The 27,963-nt window shown below is 44.1% G+C and overlaps 1 protein-coding gene and 1 pseudogene across 1 annotated transcript in view; one reads left to right on the top strand and one right to left on the bottom strand.

Moving 5' to 3' along the window:
• The window catches only part of CDH16 (cadherin 16), a 212,665-nt gene that overhangs the window by 117,529 nt on the left and 67,173 nt on the right, over nucleotides 1-27,963 (top strand). The gene's annotated exons all lie outside the window — the stretch shown is intronic.
• Nucleotides 27,167-27,326, bottom strand: LOC130277849 (U2 spliceosomal RNA; annotated as a pseudogene).

Here is a 27,963-nt window from a genome sequence, read left to right as displayed (position 1 = left end):
AGGATACTAAAGAAATGGAAGCATTATTCATCCGCAAATGGGACCATCCCCGAGAAGGGGAGGAGCCTCTAGAACAACAAAGAGCAACTGTGGCCAAGTTCGACAAGGTCAGAGGTTATGGGACACCTCCTAGATTGCCATACAGGGCAAACCATCCTCGTAAACCGGCGTGCAGTACAGAGGCCATATCTTCACAAAAGTTCTACTCCCTGGAGGTGGGTGAAATTGTGGAGTACACCCCCGTCCAGAGCCTGCATGGAGAATGGGCTGCAGCGGTCACAAGACCAACAGCCCTAACCCAGCTTCCCTTCAAATACTTTCTGTCTACAGATTGGGAATCGGATCCTTTCAACTTGTGGCCGAAATGGTCTGTTCCTGATACCTCCACTACCATACTCAAGGAGGAGGAGCCTCCACAACATCAATCATCTTCTGTGTACAGTAAAGTGCCAAGTCCTGCTCAAGATCAAGAAAGTAAGCCCAAATTGTGGGCACCAAAGACCTTACCTAGACCCTCTCGGAGCAATGAGAGTTTTCCTCCTGCACAGGTACCAACATATGTACCAAGGCCCTCTTCCGACGTGGAGAGTTTGCCTGCTTCCAGGGTACCGACGAAAATGCTTTGGCCCACTCCTGGCATGGAGATGGTGTTAAAACCTTATGCACCAACCTTGATCCAGACCAGTAAACCCCTGGTCACCTTGAATCCTACTGTTGCCTATTCTACTCTGACCAATGGGGTGTGGGAGAGTTACATTAACTCCTCGAGTGCTCCAGATGTTGGGAGGTATAGAGGATCTACAAGAGGCACAAGAAGATTCCGAAAAATGTATTTTGAAGGACTGTAAAGTAATGTCTATTGCTTTTCTTTGCTAACCACTTTTTTTGTTTTCAGTAACCAAGTTCAAGACATGTGCCTAGCAGGACTGTGCTAAGACTGTTCCAGTTTCAAGTTCAGCAACGTAACCCTCAAGCTTTGTGCCTGACCACTAGGTCAAGAGACTCCTAGCCAGTAGGAGATTAGTAAGTATTGTGCCCGGTTGATTTGGGGCAGCCCTGAAATATAGACTCCTAGTGTAGGTGGACTGCAGATCCTTACACGACCGTTCTACATAACTCTATATTCATAGGACTCTCTTGCTAAAAGTTGCACTTATCAGGTGTATGTGCCTGAACCTTGTTGGAGTGTTAATAAATATGTAAGTCTATGTAATAAAAATGTATATGGTTCCTGTACACACACAAAATAGCTTTGTGTCTGTGTACATAAAAAGTAAATAAATGTTGTACATCCGCTAGATGCACGTGTACACAAAAAAAAAAAAAAAAAGGAAATAATTCTTGCATACATGTACATACAAATATATAAATATACTAAAGAGGTGTTTTAGTAGTTGCTATAGGTGACTCTCCCGGCTCCTCCGAGAGTAGCATTCCAGTCGCCAATCGCTAGCACCTGTCTCAACAAAAATAATAGGGTAAACTACCCTTAAGGTACCAAGATTCACGTTCAGTACCTGCAACAGAGTACCTTCAATGACTCACTTCAATGTACTACCTATATCTTTTCAGTACACCAAATTGCTCACTTAAATGTACTACCTCAGTCTTCTCAGTACACAAAACGAAAATATATCTCACATTCAGGAAACACTTAGGAATTGTAGCCTATTGATATCCAATTCCTGCCACTGTTAGGTACACTCATATTTCTCTTTTCTCCTTATTACGTGTGTGAGATGCTCTACCTGGCCAGTAGGTGCTCTTGCGAGCTAAAGATTAAACACGTATTTCTAAAGGTAACCTAGGTAGGTTATACTGTTGTGTTCTAGGGGTAAGTAGCGTGTAGCCGATAGACCCTAGCAGCTAACCTTATTGGTAGAGAGCCTCGGGCAAGCCAATATACCCTTCTGGGTACTAGCAGGTGACTCATCGTGGCAAAAAGAAAAAATGTGGTGAGATTTCAAAAATGTCTAGACAGCTTGAGACTAAAGGTATAGAAAGCTGTATATAAATGTCTAGTGAGCTTTAAAAATATCTAAAGAAATGTACATAAATGTCTAGTTAGCCTCATAAATGTTATAGAGAGCTATAAATAAATAAAAATGTCTAAGGAGCTAGAAACTAAAGGTTAGATAGCTTCATCAATGTCTAGTAAGCTTCAAAATGTCTAGAAAGCTTCAAATGTCTAGATAGCTTCAAAATTGTCTAGTCAAGATGCTAGTCAGAGTAACAAGAATATACAACGGTGTTTACTGATTTTTTCAAGATGTATAGAATGTATTAATAATCCTGTCCTAGTCCTAGTTCCTCTGCCTTAGGGGACAGGCGTCGGGGTTGACTTGTTTTCAGTAAGGGGGTTTGTGGTGTCCTGGTACCGCATTTCATACTGTACCTTTGTAGAGGTCCCCATAGTCAGAGTACCTAGGAACGTCATGGTCCCTCTTCTATAGTTATCCCCTTGACACCCCTTAGTTAGTTTATATTTGCATAGAAATTCATATAAGTATAAATATGTATATATTCAAATGCCTACCCGTACAGCGTAGCAGGAACTGCGGGTCATGCGATTAGGTTTAGAACTCTATGGTTTTGCTAAAGGACCTTTGGTGGTTCTCATGACGTGTTCACCCACAGTATAATGTAACGGTGAGTGACAGTGGTTAAGGACCAATCCAAAACGGCCAGCCCCTATCCATATAAGGGAGCTGCGCCATCTTAATCGCTCTCTTCCGTTGCTGATTCTGGATGAGGTAGGACCTCCGCAGCTTACAAGACCATTTACTAGGCCAAAGCCTTGCGGCCTCGACCTATATCAAAGCGGTTATACTAAGCAATTCCCCGCTACTCCCCGGAAAATCACTGGACCTAAACGTACCCTTAAATCCAGCGGATCTATGCTACAAAATCACTGAGAAGCTAAACTGAGCTGATCTGTCCCCAACCAACTGTCAATTTCTGCTCAGCTATATCTATAGAGACTCTGTTATCTGGACTGTTACTATTGCTGCATGTACAGAAATTCTTCAGTAAAAGTTCCTGCAAGTTTTCAGTTAACAGTGGTTGTGGACAATCCTTTATTCTACATTCACCTATTGCTCTTGGGAAGGGTGTCAATAGGCCTATCAAGATTACAGAATGTAACCCTCACCCTGGTGTCACGAATGACAAGGGTTAACAGCGCCCTTTATTATTCTGAACAGCAACACCCTTACTACCCTACACCACACAAGGCTTTATACCCCAAGGTTACCACATTTGCATAGGACATATTCATCTGTACAGCTATGGGAAATATCCATTATTTGAAAAAAAAAGTATGATTATGAAATCAGATTATCTGATTTCTAATAAGTGATATTGAAAATCGCTTCTCTGAAGTGCAAATAACCTTACACTGTATCTACTGCGCTCAGACACAAACATCTACTGGATAAATGTTTAGGAATAGCGGCCTTTGTTTAATGTGTAAAAGGCTTAGCTCTTATATTGCAATGGGGAAAGGTGGCTCAACAGATGCTGGGTATAGGTATTAGAGAGTACAGGTATAAGGTTGTGTACCTCATACAACCTCACTTAATAGAAGAAAAAGAAAGGGTATTACCGTTCTCAAGCTAAAGCCTATGTGTGTGTATTGTAAAAATGTTGTATGTGAATGAGTGACAATAATGTGGAGCTTTATGTATTTGCCGAAATATGTACAGTATGCTTGTGGCACTTGACCATGAAGTATGTGCACAGCGTTGCTAATGGTTTCCACAAGTTATACTGCACAAATTGTGGGTATTCTTTTGTTTTGCCAGCATACACTTAACCCCTTAAGGACCAAGGACGTACAGGCACGTCCTTTGTCCTGCTCCCGTGATATAACGCGGGGTTACATGGTAACCCCGCATCATATCACGGCGGGCCCGGCGTCATAGGGAAGCCGGGACCTGCCGCTAATAGCGCGCAGTGCCGATCGCGGCGCTGCACGCTATTAACCCTTTAGCCGCGCGCTCAGAGCTGAGCCGCGCGGCTAAAAGTGAAAGTAAAAGCTGCCGGTTAACTCAGTGGGCTGTTCGGGATAGCCGCGGCGAAATCGCGGTATCCCGAACAGCTTTCAGGACAGCGGGAGGGTCCCTACCTGCCTCCTCGCTGTCCGATCACCGAATGACTGCTCAGTGCCTGAGATCCAGGCATGAGCAGTCAAGCGGCAGAATCATCGATCACTGGTTTCTTATGAGAAACCAGTGATCAATGATAAAGATCAGTGTGTGCAGTGTTATAGGTCCCTATGGGACCTATAACACTGCAAAAAAAAAGTGAGAAAAAAAAGTGAATAAAGATCATTTAACCCCTCCCCTATTAAAAGTTTGAATCACCCCCCTTTTCCCATAAAAAAAAAAAAAACTGTAAATAAAAATAAAAATAAACATATATGGTATCACCGCGTGCGGAAATGTCCGAATTATAAAAATATATTGTTAATTAAACCGCTCGGTCAATGGCGTACGCGCAAAAAAATTCCAAAGTCCAAAATAGTGCATTTTTGGTCACTTTTTATATCATTTAAAAATGAATAAAAAGTGATCAATAAGTCCTATCAATGCAAAAATTGTACCGTTAAAAAACTTCAGATCATGGCGCAAAAAATGAGCCCTCATACCGCCCCATACACAGAAAAATAAAAAAGTTATAGGGGTCAGAAGATGACAATTTTAAACGTATTAATTTTCCTGCATGTAGTTATGATTTTTTCCAGAAGTATGACAAAATCAAACCTATATAAGTAGGGGATCATTTTAATCGTATGGACCTACAGAATAAAGATAAGGTGTCATTTTTACCAAAAAATGTACTACGTAGAAACGGAAGCCCCCAAAAGTTACAAAACAGCGTTTTTTTTTTTTAATTTTGTCGCACAATGATTTTTTTCCCATTTCACCGTAGACTGACGTCATTACAAAGTAGAATTGGTAGCGCAAAAAATAAGCAATCATATGGATTTTTCGGTGCAAAATTGAAAGAGTTATGATTTTTTTAAGGCAAGGAGCAAAAAACGAAAATGCAAAAACGGAAAACCCCCCGGTCCTTAAGGGGTTAATATACTTATAACACTTGTTAGGAATACATATATATATATATATATATATATATATATATATATATATATATATATATATATGCAATGGATAAAGGCAGCACACAACGATAATGTAATCCAAAAACTGTGAATTTATTCCATGATGTAGAAAACAACGTTTCGGCGATCTCTCACCGCCATTTTCAAGTCACTTGAAAATGACGGTGAGAGATCGCCGAAACGTTGTTTTCTACATCATGGAATAAATTCACAGTTTTTGGATTACATTAGCGTGGTGTGCTGCCTTTATCCATTGCATATTTAGTAAGAACCGGAGCACCGAGGTTCAATAGGCTTGCACCCATTCCACTATTCTGGATGTGCTGCTTTATATGGACTTTATATATATATAATATCCTATGGATAGAAAATCTATGGCAATCTGTCCTAGTGCCTGTGCATTTAAAGAGTTAATAGCGTATATTAAGCCTGTGAGGAGAAAAAAATTATGTGGCATATTGTCCCATCTCCAGGATCCTGTAGAGTGTAAACTCATCTAATAGTCCTGTCTTCTATAAAGACTATTGCGGCGTCACCGCTGTGCGCACACTGCAATATTGTCCCCAATAAACCTGAACAAAACTATAGTGTGGTAGAGGGTGTAAGATGCAGGGCAGATGGAATTACCCTAGAGGCAGATGGCATTAACCCCTTATATTTGTGATGCCAGGGCATGGTTTATCCTCAATACCACCTGAAGGTATACAGCTGGATCCTGGGCTATGCACAGGGGCAAGAATCACTCGGACGCCAAGTTACCGACAGTGGTAGCTTTACTGAGTGACAGATGGTAAAGTCTATACAGTTCAGCCAGGCCCACGGAGGTGACCAGTGACTTCAGAGACCTTAAGGGCTTGCTGGGACTTGCAGTAGATTAGGACAATTTTATTGCAGGCCACTCTGACTTGACAATAGATGACTGTGACTGACTTGACTTGAGACTGACAATGCTGTGGTTGTAGCTTTACTTGTAGAATTGTGGCTGCTGGACCGACTTGAGGCCTCCTATGGACTCCAGACACACTCTAGGACTTGACTGCACTGCAACTCAGCAGAAAGAGAGTGGAGACTCCCCCCAAGTGACTATGAAGTTAGTGCAGGAGCTGAGCTTGCTTCATAGATGAGGGAGGGCTACTAAAAGTAGCCAGGACCTCACCGTTAATGATGGCCAGCAGTGATTCCACTGTTGTCTTTATTAACACTTTAGATGCCGTGAAAAAAAGTGAAATAAAAAGTTGCTGGTAGCTTAGTGGAGCTCATTGGACACCCGCCCCCAGCATGATCATGGGGGTCCAATGAGCTAAAATGGTGGCGGAAGGTCCCTTTACCTGCCACCGTATTGACGCTGCAGTAATGCAACCTGGGAGAGCCAGGCTATATCCGTGGCAAGCAGATCTTACTGTTTAATGCTACGCAGTTATTAAACTGCTATAATATTGTCCCCTATGTATAAAAAACAATGACTATAATACTGCTTGCTATGCACAAAACACTTACTTTCAGAAGATTTGAGTTTATGATCTCTGTCTCCTTTACCTAATACAATAATATTAGTTTATACTTTTTAGTCATATATTTATTCCTTGGGCAGATATTTCAAATCCAATAAATAAAGGCGATGCTTATATTCTCCTAGCAAAAAAATATTACCTTGACATGTTCTTGTTCAACTATTATGCCCAGTTTAAATGACCAGCATTCTTCTTCTTTTAATCCTTAACAATTTATTCTTTTTTATTTTTATTTTTTTTAAGGAATTACCCTTAACTGCACTAAATGACTGTGTTATTATGCTCTTACACTTTGGCTTTTTTTCTCCTTCCACCTTTCTTTGACTTACAATCATTGAAACCTTTCTGTGCGCGCTGCACGCTCCCCATTCTCCTGCCGATTTTATGAAAGTGCCATGAATTTTGAAATGTTTTTTTTAAATGCTTCTATCCTTTTAGGGTTTCTCCCAGCATAGCTTCCCTGCTGCCCTAAATTGGTACTTTGGAGTGGCGAGGGGGCGGATGGATCAAGCCTATGGGTAAGGAGGCGTTTTAGGGAAAGAGCTGTACTTAGTGTGATTTACTGCATGTGAACAGAGTCTATCATATAGACTTAATAGACTTATTGAATGCCAGTCCGGAGCAATGTACCTGTTTGACTGGAAGGAGCTGGCTGGATTGTTTTGTGTCACAGTGGGTTAAAACATCAGTCTCCATCTTTGCAAAGTAAGAAAGAGTGAGATTAAAAATATTTTCCTCACAAGCACCAAGGCAGCATTTCTAGACTTCAGATGTTTTAACCAGTTGTTCCTGCAATCGTGACTCCCTTAAATTTACACTTCAGATCAGCAATGTTGTTCTAGTGTTGGTCCCCCTCAAGTAATTCTTCTGGAAATGGAGAAAAAATTAGAGGGCTATAAGTTGTTATGCTTACCTGCTAATTGTTATCTTCAGTGCCACATTGGTTCCATTAGGAAACAGCTATGGACTTCAGCCAGGGCCAGTATTAGGGCGGGCAACCTGGGCAGTTGCCCAGGGCCCCCATCCAAAAGAGGGCCCCCTGAACATATTTACATCCATACTCACAATATTGTATTTTGCCGCGATTCGCGCAAAATCGTGGTAAAATCGCCACGTTTTTACCGTGATTTTGCACAAATTGTGGCAAAATACAGTCTGGGCAGAATTTGTCATTTTTCAGGCACTGGCAGGGCCAATAAAAACACTGACTGGCAGCAGTTATGGGACCCATGGCCGCACTTACATCCCTATGCTCTACGGCCACAGGCTGGTTTAGACCTGCAGGAGCGAGTTGATGACATCAGAGGTTTGACACAGGCAGCAGGATGTAATCTCTTCATTGCACCCTCTGTGTCGCATCACAGAGGTCACCAGCGTGTTCTCCCTGTCTCATAGACTGCAGGTCTAAACCAGCCGGTGCAGTCTGTGGAGAGACACAGAGAGGAGTGCTGAGGAGCCCCTGCAGAGCAAGGAGGAGATGACAACTTTTCTCCCTCTGCTCTTTACAAGTTACCCAGTGCTATCATCCTGTCAGCTAACACAGGCACCGCTGAGGAGGAAGGAAGTGTGAGGACTAACCCCCCCCCCCCCACACACACACACACACACACACACACTGACAAGCCGGAATGCAGGCAGTGACAATGATGATTGGATGTACTTGTCACTGTCTGCCTGTGATTAAATGTAAGAAAATTGTCCTTATGGGAAGAGGAGGATACACTGACAGCCCATCTAGCACTACTACTCCCAGCAGCCTGCTGCATCAGGTTGAGTCTATTGGTCCAACATGAACTACAGTACAGCAGAGCCTTATGTTAATGTTGCTCGCCAGATTGTATGTAAGCGGCACTGAAGAAGTGGATCCGCTAAATCTGTGTGGATGATGGCGTGGGCCGTACCAGGGAGTGGAGTCTAAGGTGTCGCTGGAATTCACCAGAGCTGCCGCAAAGCGGGATGGACTTGCTGTGGCAGGCAGCATCAAGGTCGCTACCTCTGGCACGACTCGTCCACACAGGCTGCAGAGGGGAGACGTGGCATTGGAAGGATGAAGCAAACTCGTAGTCAGGAAAATCAGAAGGTCAGAGCAGGTGGCAGAGGAGCATAGTCAGGAATGAAGCAAGGAGGTCAGAACACAGCAGGCAATTTCAGATCAGGAACTAATAAACTAATGAGCACAAAGATCCGGCAAGGGGACACAGGAAGTGCTCACACTTATAGTGTCAGTGAGCAGCAGTAACCAACTATGGGCCTACTGGCCCTTTAAATTGCAGAGAACCGGCAAGCGCGCCCTAGAGGGGGGGGTACATACATGCCGGTGACCTGGGACAGCGGAGGAAGCAGGAGGTGAGTAGGGGCCCCCAACATTCGCATGTGGGAGCATCCAGCATTGCGAACCGCGGCACCGCCAGCAGAGGAGTATGGGACAGGAGAGCGCTCGCTGCCAGCGTGTCTGGCCGAAGCACTAGTTGTAACAGTACCCCCCCCTTTGGTCTTCCGATCTTTTTAGGTCGCAAAAAACAAAGGACCAGGTCACGGCCCAAGAAATTCTCCTATGGCTCCCAGGACCTTTCTACAGGACCGAACCCCTTCCAGTCCACAAGAAAATACCGTCTCCCTTTAACGGAAATTTAGTAGCTTAAATTTCCTTAACCTCAAAGACATCAGAGGAACCGGACATGGGAGTAGGTTCTTTTTGGGATGTCTTTTTTGGAAAACCGATTGATGATGAAAGGCTTGAGGAGGGAGACATGGAAAGAGTCCGGAATTCGCAAAGAAGAAGGCAGATAAAGTTTGTATGACACAGGACTAATGCGATGCATAACCTTGTAAGGACCCAGGAAGCTAGAACCCTACTTGTAGCTGGGAACCTTAAAATGGATATATTTGGCTGAGAGCCAAACCTTGTAGTAGGTTGGAAGGGGTCTTCTCTTCTTATCTGTCTGAGACTTCATACGGGATGAGGCGAGAACTAAAGAGCGCCGGGTCTCTTGCCAGATGGTCATAAAATCCCATAATTGGTCATCAACAGTGGGCACTCCAGAAGAGGCAGGAAGAGGAGGATGAGGGTGACGGCTGTAGACTATGAATGGTGAAGTTTGTGTAGACTCAGAATCCTTGTGGTTATTAGAGAACTCCGCCAAAGGTAAGAGGTCGTACCAATCGTCCTGTCGGGCTGAAACAAAATGATGAGGATAGTCTCCAAGGATTTGATTCACTCTCTCAACCTGGCCGTTGGTCTGGGGATGTTAGGCAGAAGAAAAGTCCAGTTTGATTTTAAGACGTGAACAGAGGGCCAGCCAGAACTTGGAGACGAACTGAACTTCTCGATCAGTGATGATGTGAGTCGGAAGGCCATGTAGGCGAAATATATGCTGAAGGAAGTGTTTTGTCAGCTGTGGAGCAGAAGGAAGACCAGGCAGAGGCACGAAATGAGCCATCTTGGAGAAACAATCAACAACCACCTAGATGACTGTATTGTTACAGGAAGGTGGTCAATCGGGGATGAAGTCCATAGCAATGTGAGACCATGGATTTTCCGGAATTGGCAAAGGCTGTAAAAGACCCGTAGGTTTACGCCGAGGAGTCTTGTTGCGAACACAGGTAGTACAGGAACGGAAAAAAATCAGTGACAACACGTACAAGGTTCGGCCACTAGAAATGCCGGGAGATTAGTTGTATGGACTTCCGTATTCCAGAATGCCCAGCCAGCAAAGAGAAATGTCCCCAGTTCAACACTCTCTGCATCTAATTTGAGAAGATACAAAAGATTTCACTGGAGGAACATGCTGAAATCCAACATTCAGGTAGTACAATATGATGTGGAGTGGAGTCCAGTCCTACGACATCAGAGGACCTAGAGAGAGCATCAGCTATGGCATTCTTGTCCGCAGGAGGAAAATGAATAGAGAAATGAAACCTGGAAAAGAGTAGAGACCATCTGGCTTGCCTAGGGTTCAGTTGCTGTGCAGACTGGAGATATAAAAGATTCTTGTGATCCGTATAGCTGCTGACTGGATAAGATGAAACTTCCAATAGATGTCGCCACTCTTCCAAAGCAAGCTTAATTGTGATAAGTTCCCAATTTCCAATAGAATAGTTCCTCTCTGCAGGAGAAAAGGTCTTGGAGAAGAAGCCACAAGTCACTGTTTTACCTTTTTGGAGGTCTTTTGTGTCAGAACGGCGCCAGCTCCTACAAATGAGTAGTCGACCTATAGTAAAAAAGGTTTCTCAGGATCGAGTCTTGACAAGACTGGCGCTAAGGCAAATAATAACGACGATAATAATTGGCGAAACTCCAGAAAGCGTTGTGTTTCCGATAGGCCAGTAGGTCGAGGTCAGTCCAAAACTGCCGACAACTTATCAGGGTCCATCTGGAGACCTTGGTTGTAAACAATATAACCAAGAAATGGAAGACTTGACTTCTTGAAAAAGCATTTCTCGAGTTTGTCATATAAATGATTGTCCCGGAGGCGTTGTAGGACCTGTCTCACATGTGAACGATAAACCTCTAAATTGGGCGAGAAGATCAGGATGTCATCAAGGTACACAACAAGACATGGGTCAATTAGATCACGGAAGATGTCGTTGACAAATTCTTGGAAGACAGCCAGAGCGTTACAGAGGCCAAAAGGCATCACAAGGTACTCAAAGTGCCCATCACGGGTATTTAAAGGCTGTCTTCCATTTGTCTCCTTCTCGAATTTGAATGAGGTTGTATGCTCCCCGCAGATCCAGCTTGGAGAAGACCTTGGCACCCCATAGATGATCAAAGAGTTCCGAAATCAAAGGTAGAGGGTAGCAATTCTTGATCATGAATTTATTCAGTCCCTGATAATCAATACATGGTCGGAGTGACCTGTCCTTCTTTCCCACAAAGAAGAATCCAGCTCCTGCAGGAGAAGTGGGCTTCCGGATGAAGCCCTTTTGTAGGTTTTCTTTGATGTATTGAGCCATAGCTTGCGACTCAGGGACAGACAAGGGGTTAATTCTTCCCGGGGAAGTGTAGTCCCAGGCTGAAGGTCGATTGGACAATCATAGGGACGATGCATTGGAAGACACTTTGCCTGCTTCTCGCAGAACACATCTGAATAATCATAAGGAAGAGGCAGACCCAGCAGGGAAGGAGATGAAGAGATAGTCTTAGGCTGAGTAGTCATCAGACAGTGGTTCTAACTGTAAGGTCCCCAAAGAGTTACCTCAACAGTTTGCCAGTCAAGATGTGGAGGGTGACGTTGTAGACTTGTAAGAGAAGAGGTTCAGTGCGGAATTGCAGCACACAATTCAGGGATTCTCCATTGATAGAAGAAATGTACATAGGCTTAACGAGCCGAGTCACTGGGAGACTGTGTTTGTGGGCCAAGGAGGCGTTGATAAAGTTTTCAGTGGAACCAGAGTCCAAAAAGGCTACAGTGGAGAACGATGCCCTGGAAGGAATATATACTTGGACCAGCATGTCAAATAAGGAAAGGTAGAATTCACACCTAGGGATGCCTCTCCCATGTGCCCTAGGTGCGAGTGTTTCCCGGACAAGTTGGTCATATAGAACAGTCTTTGAGGAAATCGATTCATACAGAAGAAGTAATAAGTGCACTCACCACGGTTGCTGCTTCGTCTAGGCGTTTATTGGAAGTCCATAAAGCAACACAGTGCAGGAAGGTTGCAGGGAGAGAGGTGAACTGAGGCAATGAGTTTGCACCGCTACCATGCTGCTGTCGCTTTCGTAGTGCAAAAGTGTTCCTATTGAACAGACATCCTACTGGTGTGCACATCGATATTGCCAGGCTGCCTTTCTTCTCTATACTACTGTCTTTCAGGAAATGCTCCGGGCTGGCACAATAGAGACACAAGTTTTCATTGCGCTGGCGGGACCTCTCCAGCTGGGTTAATCGAGCATGATCTACCTGTACAGCCTCTTCCACAGAGGGCAAAGAGGATAGTTGAGGTGGATGCTGGAACACGGGTGCCAAACAGGGAAAACGTTGTGTCCGAGTAGGTTCGCGCTCTAGACGAAGCTCCTCCTGCCTCTCGACAAAGTGCACATCAATTCAAGTGGCCAACTGAATAAGATCACTAAGGGAAGACAGAGGATCCCTTGCAGCGAGAACATTTTTTAATCTACTTGAAAGTCCCTTTTTAAAGGTGGCACACAAGTCCTCGTCATTCCAGGCAAATTCGGAGGCTAGGGTGCTGAATTGAACTGTGTAATCACTAACAGAAGAGTCCCCTTGGTGTTGGATCAGTAGGACAGTCTTGGCTGAGGAGGCCCATGCAGGTTCTCCAAAGACACAGCGGAATTCCGAAAAGCAGGCCTGCAGATTGGAGGACACCGGATCATTTCTGTCCCAGAGAGGAGTAGCCAAGGCCAGGGCTTTTCCAGAAAGAAGACTGACCACAAACGCCACTTTAGCACGCTCTGTCGGGAACTGATCAGCCATAAGTTCCAAATGCATTGAACAATGGGTCACCAACCCTCTACACAATTTAGAGTCTCCTTCCTATTTCTTCGGCAGAGACAGTAGTATCTTGGAGCTACGGAAACCATGGAAGCTGCAGACACTGGAAGAGCCACTGAAACTGGTTGTGGCTGTTGTGCGGTGAGGAGCTGCTGCATCATTGGGGATAACTGGTTCAGTAGTTGTGCTTGTTTCTCGCGGCAAGCATGCCTGGCCGGAGTGCTAGTTTTACACTGTAAATTTACAATATGAACTACAACTCCCAGTGTGGTCTTTCTGTGTGGCCTATGTAATTACTCACCACATTCCTCTAAGGCTGGGGGAGGGGCACAAAGAGGGAAACCACACTGGGAGTTGTAGTCCTATGTTGTATAATAAATTGTAACTCTAGAGTTCTTTTTAACATATGATATCTTCTCAGAGTCATAACTCTTATATTTCTAGAGATTTGGGGGGGGGGTATAATTTTTAAGCAGTACACTTTACATAAAAAATCCATATTTTCTTTATTCTGCAGGCCAATATTATTAAAATGATACCCATGGTTAAATGCTTTACTATTATTGTACTGGTTTAAAAGAAAACTCATACTTTTTAACAAAAATCAGTATGTAAAATTGCCCTATTCTGACCCCTGTTATCTGTAGTTTTTTATTGGTTTTACTTTTGCGTATATATGATTTTTTGGTCACTTTTTATTTTATTTTCTGAAATAAACGATGTGACCATAAAGCAGCAGTTTGTACGGGATCATTATATATTATTATATATCATTATATATTATTATATATCATTATATATTATATTAATTGGGCACCAAAAGCCAGAAGAAGACCAGAACCGGAGAATGGGACTGCGATATTGGCGGCAACAGGGGGGCGGTGAAAGGTTAGTCAAAGTTTATTTTATTTTTTTTGGCAGCCCCGACATAGTGGATAAAAATTTTTTAATGAATGTTTTAATGTACACGTTCGTAACTAGCAGACGGATCCCACTGCAGAAAAACCTGTGCGGGTTACGCTACCGTTCATTTTAACAGGTGTGCAAACCTGTCACTATTACAGACTGTCCATGTGCCCAAACAAGTGCATGGTAGGGTAACTCGCAGTGGAAACCTACTGTTAGTTACGGACGTGTGAACGTTCTTTTAAACACAGAAAATATTAACAATAGATCTTAGATTTGGACCCTGATACGTTTGTGTTATGGCCTTAGATGCTTTTCCCCTCATTGGGATCTCAGGCCGTATTCACATGGTGCGTGATTAGGACTAGTGCTGGACTAGTGCTGTGTATTCTGCTTCACAAAACAGGGTGAACCAGGAAAATCTTTGGTCATGCAATTCGGGGCCCCCATATTTAATTTTGCTCAGGGCCACACTTAGTCTAAAACCAGCCCTGACTTCAGCTTAATTGGCTAAAATAAATTTTTCCAATGCTTTACACTGCAGCTCTGCTTGCTCAGATTTGCTGCTGTGCATAAGTACACATTCAGTGGGATGTCAGTACATAAAGAGTTAATTCCCATTACAGAAAGGATTGTATGAATTAAAGGTAAACTAGGGAAAATGGTGTTACCTAACCATTATACAAGTGACAAAATCCTACAAATGGAAAGCTCAATTCCACATGTACTCGATCAGGCATTATATTAACCCCTTAACAACGAAGGATGTATATTTACGTCCGTAGCCGGCTCCCGCAATATAACATGGGGTCATGCGGTGACCCTGCGTCACATCGGGTCGGTCCTGACATGTATCTGAAGCCGGGACCGTGGGGCTAATACGGCGCGGTAGCGATCTTCTATGGGAGCACCTATGGGAGCTATAACACTGCAAAAAAAAAGTGTAAAAAAAAAAAGTTAATAAATGCCATTTAACCCTTTCCCTAATAAAAGTTTGAATCACCCCCCTTTTCCCATAAAAAAAACCATGTAAATAAAAATAAACAAATGTGGTATCGCCGTGTGCGTAAATGTCCGAACTATAAAAATATATCATTAATTAGAGCGCATGGTCAATGAAGAACGTGCAAAAAAATTCCAAAGTCCAAAATAACGTCTTTTTGGTCACTTTTAATATTATGAAAAAATGAATAAAAAGCGATCAAAAAGTCCGATCAATACAAAAATGGTACCGCTAAAAACTTCAGATCACGGCGCAAAAAAATTGCCCTCATACCGCCTCATAAGCAGTAAAATAAAAAGATGACAATTTTAAACGTATACATTTTTCTGCATGTAGTTAGGATTTTTTACAGAAGTACGAAAAAATCAAACCTATATAAGTAGGGTATCCTTTTAATCGTATGGACCTACAGAATAAAGGTAAGGTGTCATTTTACCGAAAAATGTACTGCATAGAAACGGAAGCCCCCAAAATTTACAAAATGGCCTTTTTCTTCAATTTCGTCGTACAATGATCTTTTTTTTCCGTTTCGTTGTAGATTTTTGGGTAAAATGACTGATGCCATTTGGACTTTGGAAAATCAAACCTATATAAGTAGGGTATCCTTTTAATCGTATGGACCTACAGAATAAAGGTAAGGTGTCATTTTACCAAAAAATTTACTGCGTAGAAACGGAAGCCCCCAAAATTTACAAAATGGCCTTTTTTCTTCAATTTCGTCGTACAATGATCTTTTTTTTCCGTTTCGCCGTAGATTTTTGGGTAAAATGACTGATGTCACTGCAAAATAGAATTGGTGGCGCAAAATATAAGCCCTCCTATGGATTTTAGGTGCAAAATTGAAAGGGTTATGATTTTTAAAAGGTGAGGAAGAACAAACGAAAGTGCAAAAACGAAAAAACCCGTGGTCAGGTTCTGTGATTTTATTAAAATACTAGCTACTCTATACTCACTCTGCCCAGTCCAGTGCCAGTGCTATAGTAGGCCCCAGTATCTCTGTTTCACCTTTGGCTGTACTGTCCTGGCTCTGCCGATGATGTTCCCAACAAACTGCAGCTAACCACAAAAAAACAGGAGGCACCAGGAGACACCAGGGTAAACTGGTGGGCTGACACTTACTGTAACTTTACAATGGAAGTAAAGTATAGTTTGTTATTTTACTGCCCTAGCAGGCTGTAGTCTTTTTTTTTTTTTTTTTTTTTTTTAAACAGCTTTACTAATATTATGTAGGTTCCACTAGTGACTCATCAAACAACCGACAATTCGGAATCATCAAAGCATGGACTCTACAAAACCACTAAAGTTGTTCTGTGGGTTCTGGCATGAAGCTACCAGCAATTGATCCTTTAAGTTCTGTAGGTTGCAATCGTGGACCTCTATAAATAGGATTTGTTTGTCCAGCACATCCCACAAATGCTCGATCATATTGAAATCTAGGGAATTCAGAGGCAATTCAACACCATCAACTCTTGGTCATATTCTTCAAAACATTACTGAAAATGTGTTGTAAATTGGTGGGGCACATTATTCTGCTGAAAGAAGCAACAGGAAAAAAAAGCTAGAAAAATAACACTGCAATGGGATGAACATGGTTTACCAAAATGTTTGGGCAGGTAGTACATGCAAAAGTAGGGTATGGGGAGTGTAGCTGTGTGGTAATAAAAGGGTGCTTCTTAACCCTTGCTATTCGTGATGCCAGGGTGAGGGGTCCTCAATAAAGCTTTTACTACTGCTGCCCTTCCCAGGAATGATAGGGAGATAGATGATAATAGGTTTGAGGTAGAGAATAATAGATTGTCCAAAACCGGAGAGCTTCTGTAAACAGTGCTAACTTTTACTGAAAAATTTCTGTACACTTCATTAACATAACAGTCTCTTAGCAAAACAACAGCTTTCCTTTGGAGATTGACAATGGTTGGGACTTTAGCATTCAGAGTCTTTTAGTCTATTGCGCTGCTCCACTGTATTTAGGGGAATTAGTTACGGTCCAGTAGTCACGCTAGCATTAGCAGGAATTTAGATTTTAACTCACGATTTTGGTTCTGCTGAGGCCGTAGGTTTTGAGGCCTAGCGTGTCTTTGAAAGTTGCGTAGCACACCGTCCTGTTAGTCCGGCATCCACGAGAGCAGCAACCCAAGCGACAATTGGACACAGCTCCCTTTTATGGGCAGGGGCTGGACTAACGCTAATTGGTCCATACGAATGTCATTCACCATTACAGAGATTTGTGGGTAACACATGACCCAAGGACCTCCTAAGGTCCTACAACATACCATAGAGGTTACTAGCATGGTCACATAACCGAAGGTCCTTGATGCTGAACAAGGTAAGTACTATACATTACTATGAAATATAGCTATAATTTTTAAATATAGACACACATTAACATTAGAGTTAGACTTAAAGAGAGGCGACTAGGGGCTGTCCCACCTGAGGAACCCTACCTGAACGTAGTTACTCTGATTTTGGGGACCTCTACACTAGGTACTGTATGCAATATCCACAAATCCCAAGAGTGTTCCAGCAAAACATTTTTCCGAATATCACACTCCTCCTGCCGGCTTGCCTTCATCGAATAGTGCATTCTACTGCTCTCACAGATGCACCCATCCATATGATATGAAAGGGTGATATACTGTGTATTCAGACACCTTTGTATCATAGCCAGCAGTAACTTTTCAGTATTTTTTGCTATAAAAGTTCCTTTCTGCTAGCTTTCACTGCCCTTGGCACCCGCTTTATATCCAGTGTCCTGTTTGTCCATTCTTAGACAACTATAGGTAGGTACTAACTACTGTGTTCTAGGGACACTTAGAACAGTGTTTCTCAAGCGCGGTCCTCTTGATCCCCTAAGAGATCATGTTTTCAGGATTTCCTTAGTCTTTCACAGGTGATATAATTATGGTGAGTGAATCAGACATCACCACAGTTATATCACCCGTGAAAGACTAAGGAAATCCTGAAAACATGACCTCTTGGGGGTTTTTGAGGACCGCGCTTGAGAAACACTGCTCTAGAAGATCTGCCGTTTTGGAGATGCTCTGGCTCAGTAATCCTGCCCTCACAATTTGTCTCTGACCCACAACAGAATATAGCATCCGTCCCATCCTGTGTGGTAGATGTTGCCTTCAGTGTCCGTATTGGGCCCACCGTTCTCAGGATAATGCAGTGTTATGTTATGGTTAATGTTCTTGTATTTTCTGTGTACCTGTTGCTTTAAGCCTGGACTTGTCAGCCCAATGGGAATCCTCCAAATCTGCCCCTTATATAGTGTGGTAGGAGTTCAGAGTTCAGTTCAGGAGAGGAGAGTGTTTATGCTGAGGTTCAGTTTGGAGAAAGTCTGAAGAGAGAGTGTGAGGTGTTCTCAGGAGGCCTCAAGTCAAATCCTGCTACAACGCATCTTATAAAGCAAATCCCCTGCGCTCAGGTGAACATCAATGCCCTGCGGTAAGCACTAAAGTCCCGGGGATCCAAGTCAGTCATCTAAAGCAGTCATACAAGTCAGTAATTCAAGTGACTAAAGTCAGCATGGGTTGCCATACAGCAATTCAGTCATATACAGCGCAATCAACTACAAGTCCCAGCAAACCAATAAGCTTCCAAGGTTTACCCTGCACCTCACTTTATACTGATCTGTAATGATTTTACCATCTATCCTGCCTCAGTAAAGTCATTTTGCGCCAGAGTACAACCTTGCGCCAGAGTACTTATTGCCTCGTGCCTGGCACAGGAGAAGCTGGCTCAACCTTAGAAGCTGGCTCAACCTTAGACTGTGTTTAGGTTAACTGTGCCCTGGCATCACGAAAAGGTTCATTTGATCATTACCCTCACCCGACACCACAACTTTTGGCATGGATGAAAAGGATACGTGTGTGTGCCTTATGCAAGAAAAAAAAAACCCAGTCTAAACTGTGTCTATAACGGGTAACAAATCGTGCGCCAGTCATTGTGACAGTTTTGTAAGGGACTTTGTCTGTTAAAGTGTCTATGCTAAGAGGCGCTAGTGAAAAAAAGGGAGAGAAGAAGAGTTTATTGCTGGCTATTTTGAAAGTACCAAGTCTATGTCTGTCATGTGTAAAGTCTGTACAGAAGCCATGCTGCGTCATACAGTCTGTGCCGCCACTGCATGGGTTAAAGGGAGTCTGCAAAAAGAGCGCGAAGAATGCCTGCGAAAGTCAGCTGGGCGTGGGAACCAAGATGCGGTGCCGAACCCAAGGTGAAACCTAAAGGGCCATCCCCCTGTTGCCCAGGGGGCGGCTGAAGAAGGTGCAGTCTTCCAAGCACTGGTGGATTGTCTTCAGAAGCTGCCTGTGGAGGAGCGATGTTTACATGTTCCATTCCCAGACAGCAGCTGGCCAGCAACTCCAGTCATTAGAACGCCCCGAGGGACTCCAGAGGGGAATCACCAGTGCGGATGTCTCCACACCTCCGGACCTGGGGATCCTGGGCTGAGATCACCACCGAGGAATCAAGCGGGAGTACCCCGGTGAAAGATTTGGAGTAGGAGTTCAGGATCAAAGGCTTCAGCAGAGAAACCTGAAAGGAGTTGGGTTTCCTGAGAGAAGGAGGTAAACGGAGCTTGTAGGAAACAGGATTTATTTGCTCCTTCAAAACCACAAATGGAACCAATAACCGAGGCGCAAATTTATAGCATGGTATCTTCATTTGGATATTCTGGGAGGAAAGCCAAACTTTGTCTCCCAGAGAGAACTGAGGAGGCGTTCTTCGCCTTGTGTCAACATTCTTTTTCATAAGGGACACCGCCCGAGATGGCATCTTTGGTTTGGTTCCAGATGTTGATAAAGTGTCTGTAAGAGGAGTTGGCAGCAGGAACCACAGAACTTACAGACATAGGCAAAGGAGCACGACGATGAAGGCTGTACACAATGTAGAAAGGAGAAGATCCCTTAGACTCTCCAGTATAGGAGAATTCTGCCCAGGACAGAAGACGAACCCAGACATCATTCTGTGCAGAGACGTAATGTTGCAGATAATTCTCCAGGATCTGATTCACATGTTCCCCTTGCCCATTGTCTGTGGATGATATCCAGAAGAGAAATCCAGTTTGACAGAGAGCACACCAGAAATCGGAGGGGAATTGTACTCCACGGTCAGAGACAATATGCAGGGGTAGGCTATGCAAACGGAATATGTGCTCTACAAAAAGATGAGCCAGACGACTTGCAGACAGTAGTTCAGGAAGTGGGATGAAATGTGCAGTCTTAGAAAACCTGTCGACCACCACCCAGATAGTAGAACAGCCAGCAGAGAGCGGAAGATGTGCTGCCAAAGAACTTCAGGAATAGGCAAAGGCTGAAGAAGACCAGCTGTTTGGTTCTAGAGGCCTTGTTGCAGGCGCAGGAGGAACAGGTAGCCACAAACTCACGAACATCTTTAGGGAGAGTTGGCCACCAGTAATGACGACTCACAAGATCAAGAGTCTTTCACTCCCCAGGATGACCAGCAAACTTGGAAGAATGTCCCCAAGACAGAATCTTCTTTCTCTTGGCTGATGGGACAAAGATTTTTCCAGGAGGAATGTCTCTTACTTGGATGGGAGCCACCGACACCAACCATGCAGGATCCACAATGTGTTGAGGTTCCTCACACTTGTCTGTGGAATCAAAGGAACAGGAAAGGGCATCCGCCTTCACATTCTTGTCTGCAGGCCTAAAATGCAGAAGGAAGTTAAATCTGGCAAAAAAGAGTGCCTACTGGGACTGTGGGAGGATTCAGACGCTGTGCAGACTGTAAATAAGTAAGATCTTTGTGGTCAGTATAGATTACCACCGGATACAGCGCCCCTTCCAGAAGATATTGCCATTCTTCTAAGGCCATCTTGACAGCTAACAGCTCTATATCGCCAATGGTGTAGTTTGTCTCTGCGAAAGAAAAAGGTTTAGAGAAAAAAACGCAACTGATAAATCTTCCTTTAGTATTTTTCTGCAACAGAACTGCTCCAGCACCAACAGAAGAAGCGTCCACTTCAATGAAGAATTGTTTGGAAGTGTCAGGATGATGAAGAACTGGTGAAACAGCAAAACAGTCTTTTAGTTGCAAGAAGGCAGATTCCGCCTCAGAGGTCCACTTTTTAGCAACCATTTCCTTCTTGGTCAGGGCAGAAATAGGAGCAGAGAGAAAGAAAAAAAAAGTTGGGGATGAACTGCCTGTAGAAGTCGGCAAAACCGAGGATCTTTGGATTGCACGGGGACCCTGAGGACAAGGCCAATTGAGGACAGCAGAAACTTTGTCAGGATCCATCTGCAAATCGGAGTCAGAGATGATGTATCGCAGGAAGGGCAAAGAAGACCGTTCAAAGATACATTTCTCAAATTTAGCATACAGTCTATTCTCAGTCGCTGTAGAACTTGACGCACATGTTTTCTGGGAGTGGACAAGTCAAGGGAGTAGATTAAGATGTCATCCAGGTACACTACTACACAGGAATACAGCAGATCTCTGAATACATAATTTGCAAATTCCTTGAAGACTGCAGGTGCATTACAGAGGCAGAAGGACATGACCAAGTATTCATAATGGCCATCAAGAGTGTTGAAAGCTGTGTTCCACTCATCACCTTCACGGATTCGGATCAGGTTATATGCCCCTCGCAGATCCAACTTGATAAAGATCCGGGTGCCACAATGCGGTCAAAACTTTCAGAGATTAGTGGCAGAGAATACTTATTCTTTACAGTAATCTTATTTAGTCCACGATAGTCTATGCATGGTCGCAGAGAGCCATCTTTCTTTGCCACGAAGAAGAAGCCGACTCTCGCCAGAGAAGTGGACTTTCAGATCAAACCCCCCCCCCCCCCTCAAGGCTTTCTTCAATATATTCAGACATAGACTGAGTCTCGGGTAAAGACAGTGGGTAGACTCTTCCTCGTGGGGAGAAGTCCGAGGGAGTAAGTCAATCGGGCAATCATAAGGTCGATGAGGTGGTCCCAGCTTTCTTCTTGCAGAATACATCTGCATAGGCCGCATATTGCAGGGGAAGACCAGACAGACTTGTGGGCACTGGAGGAGGAGATGCTGGGTAAACCTCAGACAGGCAGGTAGTATGGCATTGAGGTCCACAATGAAGCATACTTCACATGTTCCAATCCAGGCCAGGAGCATACTGTTGAAGCCAGGGCAGTCCCAGAAGTACAGAATCTATGGAGTCAACCAGAACGTAGAAGAGGATCTCCTCAGAGTGAAGCACCCCAACTTGTAGGAATCTGGTACTGAGACACCAGAGCTTGACTCATGAAATTCCCGGCAATGCCATAATCCAGGAAAGCAGATACAGGAACACTGGACTTGGCAAAGAACAGGACCACTGGAACCAGAAGTTTGGGAGAATTGTCACTTTTGCCTAGGGTCACTTCTCCCAACGAACCTAGGTGCTGAAGTTTTCCGCCTTCTGGGAACAGGTACGGACTATGTGACCTTTTCTGCCACAGTACAGACAAAGGTTTTCTGCTAGACGTCTTTGACGCTCCAGATCTGTAAGCTTTAGATGTTACACCTGTATTGGTTCTTCAGGCGGTATCACAGGAACAGTCTGAAGAGGCTTCTGAAAAACTGTAGCAAGTCTTAAAATTCTCTTCACTCTAGCAGCTTGAGTAAACCGCTCCCGGAAACTTACATCAATGCGGGTAGCCAGGGAGACTATAGAGTCCAGAGAGACAGGTAGGTCTCTTCAAGCGAGTTCATCCTTAATGCGGTTACTGAGACCCTCCCTGCCATGGTGCAGAACTGGATTGCATAATGTCCCATGGTCATGGAGCCTTGTCTGAGGCAAAGGAAAGCAGGGGCAGCAGACAAGGCACGGTAGTCTCTTGACAAAGTCCTGAGATATAACTGTCAGAACCACTCCCGCTTACAATTACCAGGATCAGGATTTAACCTTGCAGGTCTGTGCGCTCCGTAGATCACTCGGTGCCCGTGTCTCAAGTACAGAATACATAATATAACTTACTGAAAGGTAATGAACAACACGGCACCCGAACCTCTACTCCACTTGCTGCTTTATTGCCACTAGCAGGGCATATAACGAGTAGTGTTGGGCGCGAATATTCGCATTTCGAATCTTTATCACAAATATCGCAAATTCGCGAATATTGCGAATATATTCTCTATATATTCGAAATTGCGAATATTCACTTTTTTTCCCGCATATGCGCATATTCGCATATGTAAATATTCGCATATGTGAATATTCGCATACGCGCATATTCACATATGTGAATATTTGCATGTGCGAATGTTTGCATATGTGAATATTTGTATATTCCTTCTTTTCACTTGCGGGCCAATTAGAATGATGCAAATAGACTTGTCGTCAGAGGTTATCAACAACATCCCTAGCAACCAATAGTAATGTTGCCCACCCCCTCACTGTTTTCTTCCTCCAATACGCAAATATTCGCATGTGCGAATATAACGAATACGCTAAATTCGCGAATATCGGACGAATATTCGTCTATATATTCGCAAAATATTGCAAATTCGAATATGGGCAATGCTGCTCATCACTAATAACGAGGATGCTCTACACCAACAACGCTCGTTGTTGGTGTAGTGCATCCTCGTTACAGTATATGCCCTGCTAGTGGCAATAAAGAAGCAAGTGGAGTAGAGGTTTGGGTGCCGTGTTGTTCATTACCTTTCAGTAAGTTATCTTGTAGTCTCTTGACCCCTACACTCCCATATTGGATTAGCCCAGGCTAAAGCCTCTCCCGAAAGTAGCAAGACTACTTGCGACATGAATGCTACCTTCACTCATTCAGACAGGAACTTGTCACTCTGCAGTCAAAAGTAGATCATGCGCTGGTTCAGAAATCCACAGCAGGATTTTGGATCTCTACTGTAGCGAGGAGGCAAAGTTACTGAATGCTGGATCCGCCATGTTGGGAACATGTTGCTATGAGAACCACAAGAGTTGCTGGGACTTCTGGTACAGCAGGAACTGAAGTATGCAGAGCATCCAGACGGGTAGAGATTGAGTTCATAAACTGCAGCAGTTGGTCCTGGCGATCACTTTGATGTTGCAGCTGCTGATATAGTCCTTGCAGCGCAAACTGGGGCTTGCCAGCGGGGTCCATGGCCTGATCTTACTATAACGCTCCACAGGCTGTGAACCCTTTGAGTCACTTACCGAGTTCTTTTTAGCCAGAATCCTTATGGTGGAAACGGCCTCAGCTTGTGACAGCTGGCCGAAGCAGATCAGGAACTCCGGAAGTAGAGGTCACAGCAAAAGGAGCAGGCTGACACCAGATGGCGCTGGTGAGCACCAGGTCTGGGAACCTGGAACAGCAAGATGTAACAGAGCTGTAAGTGTTCAGGTGTTTGGAGGAAGAAGCAACTTCCACCGCAATAGAATGGTCAGACAGTCTAAATCAATCTAGGAGTGGCAAAACAGGAACAGAGGAAGTATCAGAGTCGTAGGTCAGAAAACAGGCAGAGGTCAATAACAGGACACAGCTGGTCAGGTAGCAGATGCCTTAACTCAAGGATAACACAAGTAGATCAGGCAATGACTGAAAGTTCAGAGGCTCCTTATATAACAGGAAGTAGCGTGTGATTGGTGAGAGGGCTGGATCATGGGCGTGCATGGATTTTCAGAGCAACTGACCTAGTGCGTCCTCTGCTGGAAGGATCAGGAACAGATGTAGAAGTCAAAGATCTCAGTTTGCAGCGAGCAGGATGAGTCGTGTGTGCTGCACATCCCCGGAAGATGGTGGAACGAGGTACATGTCGGCAGACGCCAACCGCCAGCATTACACCCTTCCCCAGTGGCAAAAGCCGTGCCTATATGGTAACCATCAGCCCAACCATATCAGAAAGGTCAGAAAACAGGCCGAGGTCAATAACAGGATACAACTGGTCAGGTAGCAGATGCCTTAACTCAAGGATGACACAAGAAGATCAGGCAATGACTGAAAGTTCAGAGGCTCCTTATATAACAGGAACTAGAGTGTGATTGGTGAGATGGATAGATCATGGGCATACACGGATCTTCAGAGCAACTGACCCAGTGCGACCTTTGCTGGAAGCATCAGGAACAGATGCAGAAGTCACAGATCTTAGTCTGCAGGGAGCAGGGTTAGTCGTGCGTGCTGCACATCCCCGGAAGACGGTGGATCGAGGTACACGTCGGTGGACGCCAACCGCTGGCGTTACACCCTACCTCAGGGGTAACCATCAGCCCCACCATATCTGATTCCAGATTGTCCAAGGTGTCCTGGAACACCACAGTTAACCCCCTGGAAGGAGCACAAGCTAGGGGTCCCCGATATATGTCACAAACTAGAAAAAATGGAGATTGTCGTGCCTGGGATGGACAGTTCCCTGCATATTGAATCCTGTATGGTAAAAATCGCCTTTTCCTCATTTAAGTTGATTCACTGAAGTAAAGTGAACAGTGTGCTTGTTTTGTTCACATACAGTTAAACCTTCAACATTCAAGAAGATGTGCCTGGCAACCTGCCAAGAACTTTTGCTTTTAACCGTATCCTTAAGCGTATGTACCTGGCTAAGGCCAAGAACTTCTTAAGAATTACAGTACCTAGAACTTTTATAGGGTACTACATTAAATCACAGGATAAAATATCTAAGATGTTGTTGAAGTGTGCAAACCTAAAAATGACTAAATACTTAAGATGATGGAGATGTGTGCCAACATATAATGGCAAATAGGTGGAGCAGCACATCCAAAGGCATAAGATGAATGGGTGCAGGAAGTCACAGCCGGGTTCCAGGAAAAGTCACAGTATATAGGAAATAAACCACAGCACTCCAAAGGTATTAAATGGTGAAAAACAAGTGTTTTTATTCCATCCAATGTGATGCATTTCGGTCGGCCACTGCGGCCATTTTCAAGCATACAAGTAAGTACAAGTGCAGCATATAAATAGGGTTGTCAATTGGTTACAATGATAACAGTGATTACAGATCATTATAATAAAATCCACACAATAAAGTGCATAAATATAGCTACATCATAGTTTCAGTGTACATAACAAGATATGTCAGCCCAGTGATACATATTCCGTGTATCAAATTTTGTGTAACAACACAAGTGTTGTGGCTGGTCATAAACTTCAAAGTATCATCAGGTGCAATAACTTATGCTATAATTCACAGTTGTCAGAGGGGGCAGGCGAGCGGTTTACACTCACCAATCGCGTAGAAACAATCTGCTCGATACTGTACACAGGACACAGCGTCCCACGTGTATCGGCCCTAAGCACTGTGGGAGGGGATGTATCGGAGACCAATCAAGCACAAGAGGGGAGGAGCTGCTCGCAGCAATGTAATCACACGTTTTGGTGCATGCGTGGTACAGTGTGTTGATTGTTGTATCGCCATCTTAAGGCAGGACAGCCAGTGTCTTGATAAATATCTATATTGGCATAAAGACAGACCTGAGCAGTATACATGTGAATTGGCATATCGCATCGCAGTGACACACAGCAATTGCCCACTTTTTTTTTTTTTTTTTTTTTTCAAAGCCGAGGAACGTGCTCTCGATTCAGCCAAAGTGCAAGAAAAAGTGCAAACGTGTTACACTAAAAAAACGTGCACAAAGGATGCGGTCTATCGCAAGCCCTTACCCTTCGCCTCGGGACCAAAAGGTACCTGCGAGGTTCCAGGTTCGATGTCCCTTTTCGCCGAAGCTACTAGGGGACCACAAATGCTCCCGGCATCCCCCTTGGCGTTAGCCAAGGTATCTGCCCGCAGAGCCAATAACGGTAGATACCCTGCCAAAGCAGGAGTACCCGGGGTGTATGCAGGGAGGTGCGGAACCTAATGGCCACACACACACACACCTCCCCTAGACCGCCAGGAGGGACACCCAGAAGGGCTACCGCATCCTGACAAATCCTGTGAACACACAACAAGAAGTGACACAATGAGACAAAAAGAAATAAATAAGTGAATGTGTGCAGATATACTGCACGGACATCCGGCCGGATCTATAAAAATTTCTCTGATCCTAGCCAGAAGGCCGGGAATCAAGAGGTGAGTGCCACAAGGTGAAGAGATTATGGTGCCCGTGCTTCAACTCAGTGAGCCCATCCTCCCAGTGAGTTTTGGCACCTCGGGGTCACCACTCCCCGAGGCACAAAAGTACCTCGGCTCTAGACCCTCTCAGCCTCATGGCGAGACCCGGAGGGAACAGGTCACATCGGGGCAGCCATCGAGCTGATTCCTCAGAACCAGCCCCGGAAAGCCCTGGTACACCTGCATCCTCCATGCAGCACCCATCCCCACCAGCATGAAAACTGATAAGAACAGATACTACACTTGATCTTAGCCAAAAGGCCAAGAAGCGATTGCCCACTGTGTCAGTATGGGGAACCCACACTGCACCAGGGGCTCATCACCCAACACCAGATGGGGGTGCATCAACATACCCACATCATGGATTAGGGAGATGGAGCTTAACTGTAACACAGTATTGCAGGCAGTGGTCACCAACGGGGTATAAACATAAGAAATCCGCATCCAAGTCGCAATCAATGTGAACATGACCATAGATAAAAAAAATTAAATGCTGATTGGCCCGATACCATACTCCTCTCACAGAGAAAAAAAAACATGAATATATACATAGGCAGGCATTGGTGGTGTAGATCTCCATCTCCTCTTCCCATCTGAGAAGAAAAAAGATAAAAACATAATTAAAACAAGCTCTCAAATGTTAAGCACAAGAACAAGCAAAAAACATATAGGACCGTAAATATCAAAAGAATTACATCATACCTGGAATGACAATAAATTCAACATTAAGACCATTCGGGCGTAGAGTCTCAAGTAAAAAAAAAATAATCAAGTGGAGTTCACACCGCTTCAGCAACGGTGTGCGATCTCCTCCAACCTTGGGCATGAAGACTAGTGTTGAGCGGCATAGGCCATATTCGAATTCGCGAATATATGGACGAATATTCGTCATATATTCGCGAATATTCGC

This window comes from Hyla sarda, chromosome 6 (assembly GCF_029499605.1).
Source record: "Hyla sarda isolate aHylSar1 chromosome 6, aHylSar1.hap1, whole genome shotgun sequence".
Taxonomy (NCBI): domain Eukaryota; kingdom Metazoa; phylum Chordata; class Amphibia; order Anura; family Hylidae; genus Hyla; species Hyla sarda.
Note: the sequence above shows the minus strand (reverse complement) of the source record. Positions and strands in the feature narration are given on the sequence as shown.